Source organism: Triticum aestivum, chromosome 7A (genome assembly GCF_018294505.1).
Source record: "Triticum aestivum cultivar Chinese Spring chromosome 7A, IWGSC CS RefSeq v2.1, whole genome shotgun sequence".
Classification (NCBI taxonomy): Eukaryota; Viridiplantae; Streptophyta; class Magnoliopsida; order Poales; family Poaceae; genus Triticum; species Triticum aestivum.
Genome location: NC_057812.1, coordinates 274,874 through 287,356, shown reverse-complemented (window position 1 = coordinate 287,356; position 12,483 = coordinate 274,874).

Here is a 12,483-nt window from a genome sequence, read left to right as displayed (position 1 = left end):
GCACCCCGACCCCTTGTAGATGGCGAGACTTTGAGATCCCCCCTCTCCTTGCTCTGCTCCACTTATGCAGATTAATCAAAGTACTGTTGATAAAAGCCATAGCGATTGATGCGTTGATGGCCCCACAAACCGAGAACAGAAGACGATATTCAAGGACAAATTACTGCTCCATTTGTTTCATAATGTAGTGCATATAGATTTTTTTGAAAAATCAGCCAAATATGTACAACAGGAAAATACGTCTTATGATGTATGTAATATATGTATTTTGGTTTCCTAGATGTATAGGGTTTTTCTCTATAAACTTGGTTAAAATTTATAAAGTTTGACTTTAAAGAAATCTATACACACTACATTGTGGAACGGTGGGAGTAGTAGACACATACCATTGAGAATTATCTATTTTAATTCCATCTAAGCTTGATAGTCCTATACCCTAGAAACATCTTTTGAGTTATTTGCTAGATTGCTAGATCCATACTCTCTGCGATATTTAACTATACAAGAAAGCACCATATGAAATCATAATTTGAAATATATATTTGCTAAGATTTATAACGAAAATCCACTATAATTAACAACATAGTTTCTTAATTATCTTGAACTAAATAAGAAAATTGTGACAAAATATACAAACTTAGGTAAGCACCAACAAATGATTGTGTAATAATAAGTATATTAACATAATATACAAGTGTGTTTACATTGATAATTTTGCTAATTATACCTAGTATTTTATTATTCAGCAAAGTAGTACTGAATGTAAATACATTTAACTACAAGATGAATTATTTTGATGTAAAAAAGTTTATAAACAAGTAAGAATGGGTAATGAGGTTTGCCCTATATTTAGTACATGCAAATAAATGATTTGTTGATCCGCTCAGGCGTCTCCTCTTCTTATAAATCAAGGCAGAACTGTTGTTACTCATGGGTGCCTCGGCTGGAGCGGCACACCCTCACTAGTCGTCAAACTGCATCAAATGCAAAGCTGGTCGTGGCCATGGGCGCCTCTATAGGCTACTGCCTAGAGCCCTTGAGGAACAGTGCCCTATCTACATGGCCTATCTTTTGTCTCCTCTTGCCACGATGCTGCTATAGGAGTCACTACCGCGTACGACTACCGTGTTACTACAGCTTTGCTCAGGTATATGAATGAGCAACAATGAACTCCTTTTACCTGGTAGCTGCTGGATAAGTGTGACAGCTGAAGCGGGCAGCATGTAATGCATGATTCTCTTGGAGGATCTCCGTATAACTATCGGTTTTACATCCCGCCCCCGTTTGCTCCTACGATTGATGACGAGACCTGCTCCTGCTCATCATGTTGAATGCAGCAGATAAATTGGCTCTTTTCATTTTGTATCGTGAAAGGGTTCCCTTTGTTTTTTTCCCAAGTAGCACGCCCATCATTGCTCCACAAACACATTATCCCATCCTCATCTTGTCCACGGCTGCAACATGTGTGTACATATACATTCACTCAACTCCACTATTTATGTATCATCATCAACTCAACTCATTCTATGATATGATACCTCCATCATTGACCGGGTTATCTCACCATGCCAAGAAACAACATGGGTATTGTTTTACATAAAAATTGCAGCTATTTCCATCCGCAATCAAAATATTTTCATAGGAAAATGATTGGGATACGGTCGTGCCTGGATTGTGCCATGTGGCAATCTACACGGCACCCCCACCCCTTGAAGACGGCGAGACTTTGAGATCCCCCCTCTCCTTGCTCTGCTCCACTTATGAAGATTAATCAAGTGTTGATAAAAGACATAGCGATCGATGCGTTGATGGCCCCACCAACCGAGAACAGAAGACGATATTCAAAGACAAATTACTACTCCCATAATATAGTGCATATAGATTTTTTGAAATGTCAGCCAAATATGTACAACATGAAAATACGTCTTATGATGTATCTAATGATATGTATTTGGTATTCTAGATGTACATATTTTTCTCTATTTGGTATGCTAAATAGTCTTATTTTTACATGCCCATCATGCCTAAACCGTTAGCCTCCTTGTTTATGTACTGATCTCTAGAGCTAATAGCCTCCTTTGTGATCTTAGCAAAATTCATATTGTTTCACTTACTAATTTTAATCTGAATGATTTATCTCACCTTGTGAAAAGGAAGAGTTTCACTTTCTTCATTTTGAATTTTTGATAGATGCTTTACTAAGGATTAGAATAAAAAAATGACTTCCATTAGTGATCCATCTTGGAGGTTTGTAGAGGAGTAAGAGTAGGAGGTGGCTTCTGAGTTTGACATGGATCCCTAAATATACCTTTGTCCAAAATGAAACTTAATATTTTTTGATGTCATTGCTTTGCGTTGCTTTTTACTATGTTATTGGCCAAAAAGTTCCACATACAACATTGTGTATTTTGTGATCTTAACCAAATGTGTCATGCTTCACATAGATATTGTAATCCAAATTGGTTTAGCCTACCTTCTTCTAAGAAGGAAGATTTTCACTTTCTTTATTTCCATGCGCATTTGTACTGAAGATAAAATAAAATGTTGTGACTTTCATTAACAATCCATTTTATGCTTGGATTTATAAGTCAAACTAGGGATTGCAGTTTCATTCTTCAATTTGAACCCTTTTTCCATTAGCCAAGTTAGTACACATGTTGACTATGTTATGCACTTTTTCTATAGACATTGGCTTCCTTAGCTTCGGATGGTTGTTCGCATAGCAAGCACTAGGTAATCTTGGTGATTTTTTTATCTCCTTTCCTCAAGTTCTAGAGTTTTTTCCGCAATTCATTAAACTTTTGCAGTTTGTCTTTTCAGCAAGCTCAAACCAATGCCTAGGTGGACGCTCACTGTTAGCCTGCCGTGGAAGCAGTTTGTCAAGAAATGTTGTCTTGGCAACAAGAGAAGTATAGTAGGACCAGGAAGAGGGATGATGGCTAAGGTGGCAACTATTAATAAGAAATGGGGAAGGAAATTGCTCTAAACTAGAAGATGCTTAACTGTGCAGGTCGCTATAAGTTTGGGTTTGGGTAGAAGATACTTAAACGTGTGCAAGTTGCTTTAATTCTTAGGTTACGGAAACTTAGTTTGTCATGGTTTCATGGCGTACCCTAGTCCCTCCTGAATTGAATTTTTGTTAACATGCCTTACCATTATAGTGGCTACATATGAAGTCATAATTGTCTATTGCCTTAACATGTACTCCCTCTGTAAAGAAATATAAGAGCATTTAAAACACTAAAATAGTGATCTAAACGCTCTTATATTTCCTTACGGAGGGAGTACTGCACTATATTGTATACATGATCTTACCTCGGGTTTTTACATGTCTTGGGAAACTGCAGTTTTTGCACAATCTTATTTTAAATTTGTAAGAGACTCCTGCACGCATGGTTCAGCTACAGAGTTAAATGTTCTGGCATTCATTCAACCCCAGGCGCGGCAAAGCGCACGTATCCATCTAGTATAAGGCTATGCAACAGTTTGGATGTCAGGGAGGGTTTCCCCGGGATGCAGCAGCCGTGGCAAGGGAACCAATTTTCACGGTTTAACTAGTGGCCTCCTCAGTTCATGCCTACTATGCCTAATATTCAATCTCAACAACAGCGGCAATTTGTTCCTATGCTTGGGTAGTTCCGAGGTGTTGGCTGATACGTCTTCGTCGTATCTACTTTTCCAAACATTTTTGCCCTTGTTTTGGACTCTAACTTGTATGATTTGAATGGAACTAACCCGGACTGACGTTGTTTTCAGCAGAATCGCCATGGTGTTGTTTTATGTGCAGAAAATAAAAGTTCTCGGAAAGTCCTGAAACTCCACGGAATGTCTTAGAAAAAATAATAAAAAACCCTCGCCAAAGATGAAGACCAGGGGGCCCACACCCTGTCCACGAGGGTGGGGGGCGCGCCCTCCCCCCCTGGGCGCGCCCCCCTACCTCGTGGGCCCCCTGGAGACCCTCCGACGCCAATTCCAACTCTATATATTCGCTTTCGGAGAGAAAAAAATAAGAGAGAAGAGTTCATCACGTTTTACGATACGGAGCCGCCGCCAAGCCCTAAAACCTCTCGGGAGGGCTGATCTGGAGTCCGTTCGGGGCTCCGGAGAGGGGGATTCGTCGCCGTCGTCATCATCAACCATCCTCCATCACCAATTTCATGATGCTCACCGCCGTGCGTAAGTAATTCCATCGTAGGCTTGCTGGACGGTGATGGGTTGGATGAGATTTACCATGTAATCGAGTCAATTTTGTTAGGGTTTGATCCCTAGTATCCACTATGTTCCAAGATTGATGTTGCTATGACTTTGCTATGCTTAATGCTTGTCACTACGGCCCGAGTGCCATGATTTCAGATCTGAACCTATTATGTTTTCATGAATATATGTGTGTTCTTGATCCTATCTTGCAAGTCTATAGTCACCTATTATGTGTTATGATCCGACAACCCCGAAGTGACAATAATAGGGATACTTCTCGGTGATGACCATAGTTTGAGGAGTTCATGTATTCACTATGTGCTAATGCTTTGTTCCGGTTCTCTATTAAAAGGAGGCCTTAATATCCCTTAGTTTCCATTAGGACCCCGCTGCCACGGGAGGGTAGGACAAAAGATGTCATGCAAGTTTTTTTCCATAAGCACGTATGACTATTTACGGAATACATGCCTACATTACATTGATGAATTGGAGCTAGTTCTGTGTCACCCTATATTATGACTGTTACATGATGAACCGCATCCGGCATAATTATCCATCACTGATCCGATGCCTACGAGCTTTCCATCTACTGGTTTACGCTTATTTACTTTCCCGTTGCTATTGTTACAATCATTACAAAATACCAAAAATATTACTTTCGCTTTCATTACTCTTTTGTTACCGTTACCACTACTATCATATTACTTTGCTACTAAATACTTTGCTACAGATATTAAGTTATCCAGGTGTGGCTGAATTGACAACTCAGTTGCTAATACTTGAGAATATTCTTTGGCTCCCCTTGTGTCGAATCAATAAATTTGGGTTGAATACTCTACCCTCGAAAACTGTTGCGATCCCCTATACTTGTGGGTTATCATTGGCCAATTATATCAGGGGTATGGAGGGGGTATCAGCAAACTCAGCAAAAGAAGAAGAACAAAAGTGCCAATTCTCTGAAGGACAAATAGCTCTGACAAGACTGGTGAAGCTATGCAAAGCAGAATAGAGGAAGCTATGGTTAAAAATGATCCTAAGCTTAAGGATGTAATATGTTACAATTATGGTGAACCAGCACACTTTGTGGGAATTTGCCCTGTCCCCAAGTTGTGCTTAATCTCCATAAGCCTGCCAATAGTTTGAAAAAATAAAATTGAAAACATATTGGCAACAATAGAGTCATACATGCCAATAGTATGCCTATGTCGAAGGAGGTGGTGGGCCAATCCAGAGATTATGTTGTCACCCATGTTTGGTAAAACCTCTCTTGCCGCCCACTCCAATCGCATACGTACAACTGTACAACTTTGAACAGTGGTTGGGGCCGTTCTGTGCAGCGTAGAGCCATAGAGTTATGCATGCTGGGGGGGGGGGGTTGGGGGCAGGATGAGTACCAAAGAATGTTTACGCAAGAAAGCGAGTGACATAACCAAGTGCCTTGGAAGGCGCACAATGTAATTCACACTAAATTGGAAGATACATATCGTTTGCAAAACAGAAAATTGAAAGATACATTCTGGTAGCGATGACATTTTGTCGGCGGGTACACGTACGAAAGCATTCCAAGTGAATGCACTCTTGTGTTCACTTCAAACCAGAGAGGGAGATGACAATGTATGGGGCGAGTTGAAACATGAGAGTCAATAGGACTGTGCATGCCACCTTCCACCCAAACCTCTTCACCAGGACGGCTTTGTCCAAGTATGCCATGCTCATCTCCCTGATGGTCCAACCGACCTCCAACGCCACGAGCGCCCCAACCGTAACGAAGCAAGAAGAACGCGAAGGTTGCGCCAAGGGTCTTAGCCGAATAAGACAGGAGATTTACCGAGTTGAGCAAGGAGAATTCGCGTGTTTGTGACACTGTGCCCAACCCAGCAACCATGAGAATAGTTACCGAATAGCGTCAGGCTATCTCTTGCTGTATCCACCTGGTGAATGCTACATTTCGTGGTGTTTCTCCCTTTTTGTTGGTTATATTTAGCTTAACCTCTGGTGTTGGCACCAGAGCATGGAGTATATATATATCCCCGACCTCAACCGCGAGGTGCAGCGCAGTGTTCCCGTCCTTGTCCTGCATGTTCATGACTGACGATGTGAACAACTTGCCCTGTTCTTCGCAAGCGTACTTTACCACCGCCCAGTTTTTTTCCTGGACCGCCACATGGAGGAAGGTCCTGCCGTTGGCATCGCGTAGCTGGGCGCAGTAAGAGCCACTCTTTTTCTTTTCCCTTTTTGAGGAATCAGCCGTTCGTTTTTACAAAAGGAGAATGACCCCGGCCTCTGCATCCGGGCGATACATATGGCCATTTTATTAATTATTCTCACAAGACCTTACAAAGTAATACAACAGTAAGACTAAAGCTGCCGTCTAAGCAACTCTATCCAGTTGATGAAGGGGCGCAGATAGCCTGGGCCTAATATCAAACAGACATTGCAGCCAAACCTAACATCTAAGACCTGAGGTCCCATCCAGGACGCCTGCCGGGCATGGGTCTCACCGGTCCGACGTGCACTCAGAGGCCGCCGCCGCCAACTACCACCGCTCCATCTTCAGAACTGTACTGATGCATCAACCTTGCTCGGTCCAGCTATCGTCGACGCCACCACGGCGCCCAACGGCACCTCCTCCCTGCGCGCAAACAGCTGAGCACATCGCGGTCGCCACTGATACACCTCAGCACCATGCTGTCAAGTACCACCAGCCGACATAGCTTGAAGTCTTTGGAAGATCTGTCGTGCGTAGCACCTGCCTACCAGGCATGACAAAGCGTAGCACCTGTCGGTCAGGCATGACTTGACATCTCCACCGAAGCTTCGTGCAAGATGAAGCCCCTCCACCTCCAGCCTCTCTAAACGGGACGGGAGCACCCTAGGAAGACACGGCGAAGAGTTGGGCACCACAATCACCACGAGAGCCGGACCAGCCAACCGCCATGGCGAAGCGACACCACTAAAGAGAGAACCGCCGCCATCAGGAACGCCAAGAACGCGCTGCAGCTGTCCCACCTCCCCGCGGACCCAAAGCGGCGCCTTCAAGAAGGTGACGGAGCCGGGCACCGCCGCCGCCCAACCAAAGTTGTGGGTTTTCACCCGGGTGTAGGGGGAGGACGAGGGGAAGGGAGCTGAATCTCGAAACCGCCTTCAAGAAGGAAACAACGCCTGGAGCGCCGCCGGCGTCGTGCCGCCGCAGCCGGCCAAGAAATTACTCCGATCCAGAGCTCCCAACCCCACATCCGTGCAGTCCGCCACCGGATCCGGCCGGACTGACGAGGAGGAAGCAGCAGCACGGGGGCGCCGTCTTCAGATCTGACGAAGGAGAGCAGCAGGGGATCCCTTCACGCGGGGGGGGGGGGGGTTGGGGGCAGGATGAGTACCAAAGAATGTTTACGCAAGAAAGCGAGTGACATAACCAAGTGCCTTGGAAGGCGCACAATGTAATTCACACTAAATTGGAAGATACATATCGTTTACAAAACAGAAAATTGAAAGATACATTCTGGTAGCGATGACATTTTGTCAGCGGGTACACATACGAAAGCATTCCAAGTGAATGCACTCTTGTGTTCACTTCGAACCAGAGAGGGAGATGACAATGTATGGGGCGAGTTGAAACATGAGAGTCAATAGGACTGTGCATGCCACCTTCCACCCAAACCTCTTCACCAGGACGGCTTTGTCCAAGTATGCCATGCTCATCTCCCTGATGGTCCAACCGACCTCCAACGCCACGAGCGCCCCAACCGTAACGAAGCAAGAAGAACGCGAAGGTTGCGCCAAGGGTCTTAGCCGAATAAGACAGGAGATTTACCGAGTTGAGCAAGGAGAATTCGCGTGTTTGTGACACTGTGCCCAACCCAGCAACCATGAGAATAGTTACCGAATAGCGTCAGGCTATCTCTTGCTGTATCCACCTGGTGAATGCTACATTTCGTGGTGTTTCTCCCTTTTTGTTGGTTATATTTAGCTTAACCTCTGGTGTTGGCACCAGAGCATGGAGTATATATATATATCCCCGACCTCAATCGCGAGGTGCAGCGCAGTGTTCCCGTCCTTGTCCTGCATGTTCATGACTGACGATGTGAACAACTTGCCCTGTTCTTCGCAAGCGTACTTTACCACCGCCCAGTTTTTTTCCTGGACCGCCACATGGAGGAAGGTCCTGCCGTTGGCATCGCGTAGCTGGGCGCAGTAAGAGCCACTCTTTTTCTTTTCCCTTTTTGAGGAATCAGCCGTTCGTTTTTAGAAAAGGAGGATGACCCCGGCCTCTGCATCCGGGCGATACATATGGCCATTTTATTAATTATTCTCACAAGACCTTACAAAGTAATACAACAGTAAGACTAAAGCTGCCGTCTAAGCAACTCTATCCAGTTGATGAAGGGGCGCAGATAGCCTGGGCCTAATATCAAACAGACATTGCAGCCAAACCTAACATCTAAGACCTGAGGTCCCATCCAGGACGCCTGCCGGGCATGGGTCTCACCGGTCCGACGTGCACTCAGAGGCCGCCGCCGCCAACTACCACCGCTCCATCTTCAGAACTGTACTGATGCATCAACCTTGCTCGGTCCAGCTATCGTCGACGCCACCACGGCGCCCAACGGCACCTCCTCCCTGCGCGCAAACAGCTGAGCACGTCGCGGTCGCCACTGATACACCTCAGCACCATGCTGTCAAGTACCACCAGCCGACATAGCTTGAAGTCTTTGGAAGATCTGTCGTGCGTAGCACCTGCCTACCAGGCATGACAAAGCGTAGCACCTGTCGGTCAGGCATGACTTGACATCTCCACCGAAGCTTCGTGCAAGATGAAGCCCCTCCACCTCCAGCCTCTCTGAACGGGACGGGAGCACCCTAGGAAGACACGGCGAAGAGTTGGGCACCACAATCACCACGAGAGCCGGACCAGCCAACCGCCATGGCGAAGCGACACCACTAAAGAGAGAACCGCCGCCATCAGGAACGCCAAGAACGCGCTGCAGCTGTCCCACCTCCCCGCGGACCCAAAGCGGCGCCTTCAAGAAGGTGACGGAGCCGGGCACTGCCGCCGCCCAACCAAAGTTGTGGGTTTTCACCCGGGTGTAGGGGGAGGACGAGGGGAAGGGAGCTGAATCTCGAAGCCGCCTTCAAGAAGGAAACAACGCCTGGAGCGCCGCCGGCGTCATGCCGCCGCAGCCGGCCAAGAAATTACTCCGATCCAGAGCTCCCAACCCCACATCCGTGCAGTCCACCACCGGATCCGGCCGGACTGACGAGGAGGAAGCAGCAGCACGGGGGCGCCGTCTTCAGATCTGGCGAAGGAGAGCAGCAGGGGATCCCTTCACGCGGGGGGGGGGGGGGTTGGGGGCAGGATGAGTACCAAAGAATGTTTACGCAAGAAAGCGAGTGACATAACCAAGTGCCTTGGAAGGCGCACAATGTAATTCACACTAAATTGGAAGATACATATCGTTTGCAAAACAGAAAATTGAAAGATACATTCTGGTAGCGATGACATTTTGTCGGCGGGTACACGTACGAAAGCATTCCAAGTGAATGCACTCTTGTGTTCACTTCAAACCAGAGAGGGAGATGACAATGTATGGGGCGAGTTGAAACATGAGAGTCAATAGGACTGTGCATGCCACCTTCCACCCAAACCTCTTCACCAGGACGGCTTTGTCCAAGTATGCCATGCTCATCTCCCTGATGGTCCAACCGACCTCCAACGCCACGAGCGCCCCAACCGTAACGAAGCAAGAAGAACGCGAAGGTTGCGCCAAGGGTCTTAGCCGAATAAGACAGGAGATTTACCGAGTTGAGCAAGGAGAATTCGCGTGTTTGTGACACTGTGCCCAACCCAGCAACCATGAGAATAGTTACCGAATAGCGTCAGGCTATCTCTTGCTGTATCCACCTGGTGAATGCTACATTTCGTGGTGTTTCTCCCTTTTTGTTGGTTATATTTAGCTTAACCTCTGGTGTTGGCACCAGAGCATGGAGTATATATATATATCCCCGACCTCAATCGCGAGGTGCAGCGCAGTGTTCCCGTCCTTGTCCTGCATGTTCATGACTGACGATGTGAACAACTTGCCCTGTTCTTCGCAAGCGTACTTTACCACCGCCCAGTTTTTTTCCTGGACCGCCACATGGAGGAAGGTCCTGCCGTTGGCATCGCGTAGCTGGGCGCAGTAAGAGCCACTCTTTTTCTTTTCCCTTTTTGAGGAATCAGCCGTTCGTTTTTAGAAAAGGAGGATGACCCCGGCCTCTGCATCCGGGCGATACATATGGCCATTTTATTAATTATTCTCACAAGACCTTACAAAGTAATACAACAGTAAGACTAAAGCTGCCGTCTAAGCAACTCTATCCAGTTGATGAAGGGGCGCAGATAGCCTGGGCCTAATATCAAACAGACATTGCAGCCAAACCTAACATCTAAGACCTGAGGTCCCATCCAGGACGCCTGCCGGGCATGGGTCTCACCGGTCCGACGTGCACTCAGAGGCCGCCGCCGCCAACTACCACCGCTCCATCTTCAGAACTGTACTGATGCATCAACCTTGCTCGGTCCAGCTATCGTCGACGCCACCACGGCGCCCAACGGCACCTCCTCCCTGCGCGCAAACAGCTGAGCACGTCGCGGTCGCCACTGATACACCTCAGCACCATGCTGTCAAGTACCACCAGCCGACATAGCTTGAAGTCTTTGGAAGATCTGTCGTGCGTAGCACCTGCCAACCAGGCATGACAAAGCGTAGCACCTGTCGGTCAGGCATGACTTGACATCTCCACCGAAGCTTCGTGCAAGATGAAGCCCCTCCACCTCCAGCCTCTCTGAACGGGACGGGAGCACCCTAGGAAGACACGGCGAAGAGTTGGGCACCACAATCACCACGAGAGCCGGACCAGCCAACCGCCATGGCGAAGCGACACCACTAAAGAGAGAACCGCCGCCATCAGGAACGCCAAGAACGCGCTGCAGCTGTCCCACCTCCCCGCGGACCCAAAGCGGCGCCTTCAAGAAGGTGACGGAGCCGGGCACTGCCGCCGCCCAACCAAAGTTGTGGGTTTTCACCCGGGTGTAGGGGGAGGACGAGGGGAAGGGAGCTGAATCTCGAAGCCGCCTTCAAGAAGGAAACAACGCCTGGAGCGCCGCCGGCGTCATGCCGCCGCAGCCGGCCAAGAAATTACTCCGATCCAGAGCTCCCAACCCCACATCCGTGCAGTCCACCACCGGATCCGGCCGGACTGACGAGGAGGAAGCAGCAGCACGGGGGCGCCGTCTTCAGATCTGGCGAAGGAGAGCAGCAGGGGATCCCTTCACGCGGGGGGGGGGGGGGTTGGGGGCAGGATGAGTACCAAAGAATGTTTACGCAAGAAAGCGAGTGACATAACCAAGTGCCTTGGAAGGCGCACAATGTAATTCACACTAAATTGGAAGATACATATCGTTTGCAAAACAGAAAATTGAAAGATACATTCTGGTAGCGATGACATTTTGTCGGCGGGTACACGTACGAAAGCATTCCAAGTGAATGCACTCTTGTGTTCACTTCAAACCAGAGAGGGAGATGACAATGTATGGGGCGAGTTGAAACATGAGAGTCAATAGGACTGTGCATGCCACCTTCCACCCAAACCTCTTCACCAGGACGGCTTTGTCCAAGTATGCCATGCTCATCTCCCTGATGGTCCAACCGACCTCCAACGCCACGAGCGCCCCAACCGTAACGAAGCAAGAAGAACGCGAAGGTTGCGCCAAGGGTCTTAGCCGAATAAGACAAGAGATTTACCGAGTTGAGCAAGGAGAATTCGCGTGTTTGTGACACTGTGCCCAACCCAGCAACCATGAGAATAGTTACCGAATAGCGTCAGGCTATCTCTTGCTGTATCCACCTGGTGAATGCTACATTTCGTGCTGTTTCTCCCTTTTTGTTGGTTATATTTAGCTTAACCTCTGGTGTTGGCACCAGAGCATGGAGTATATATATATCCCCGACCTCAACCGCGAGGTGCAGCGCAGTGTTCCCGTCCTTGTCCTGCATGTTCATGACTGACGATGTGAACAACTTGCCCTGTTCTTCGCAAGCGTACTTTACCACCGCCCAGTTTTTTTCCTGGACCGCCACATGGAGGAAGGTCCTGCCGTTGGCATCGCGTAGCTGGGCGCAGTAAGAGCCACTCTTTTTCTTTTCCCTTTTTGAGGAATCAGCCGTTCGTTTTTAGAAAAGGAGGATGACCCCGGCCTCTGCATCCGGGCGATACATATGGCCATTTTATTAATTATTCTCACAAGAC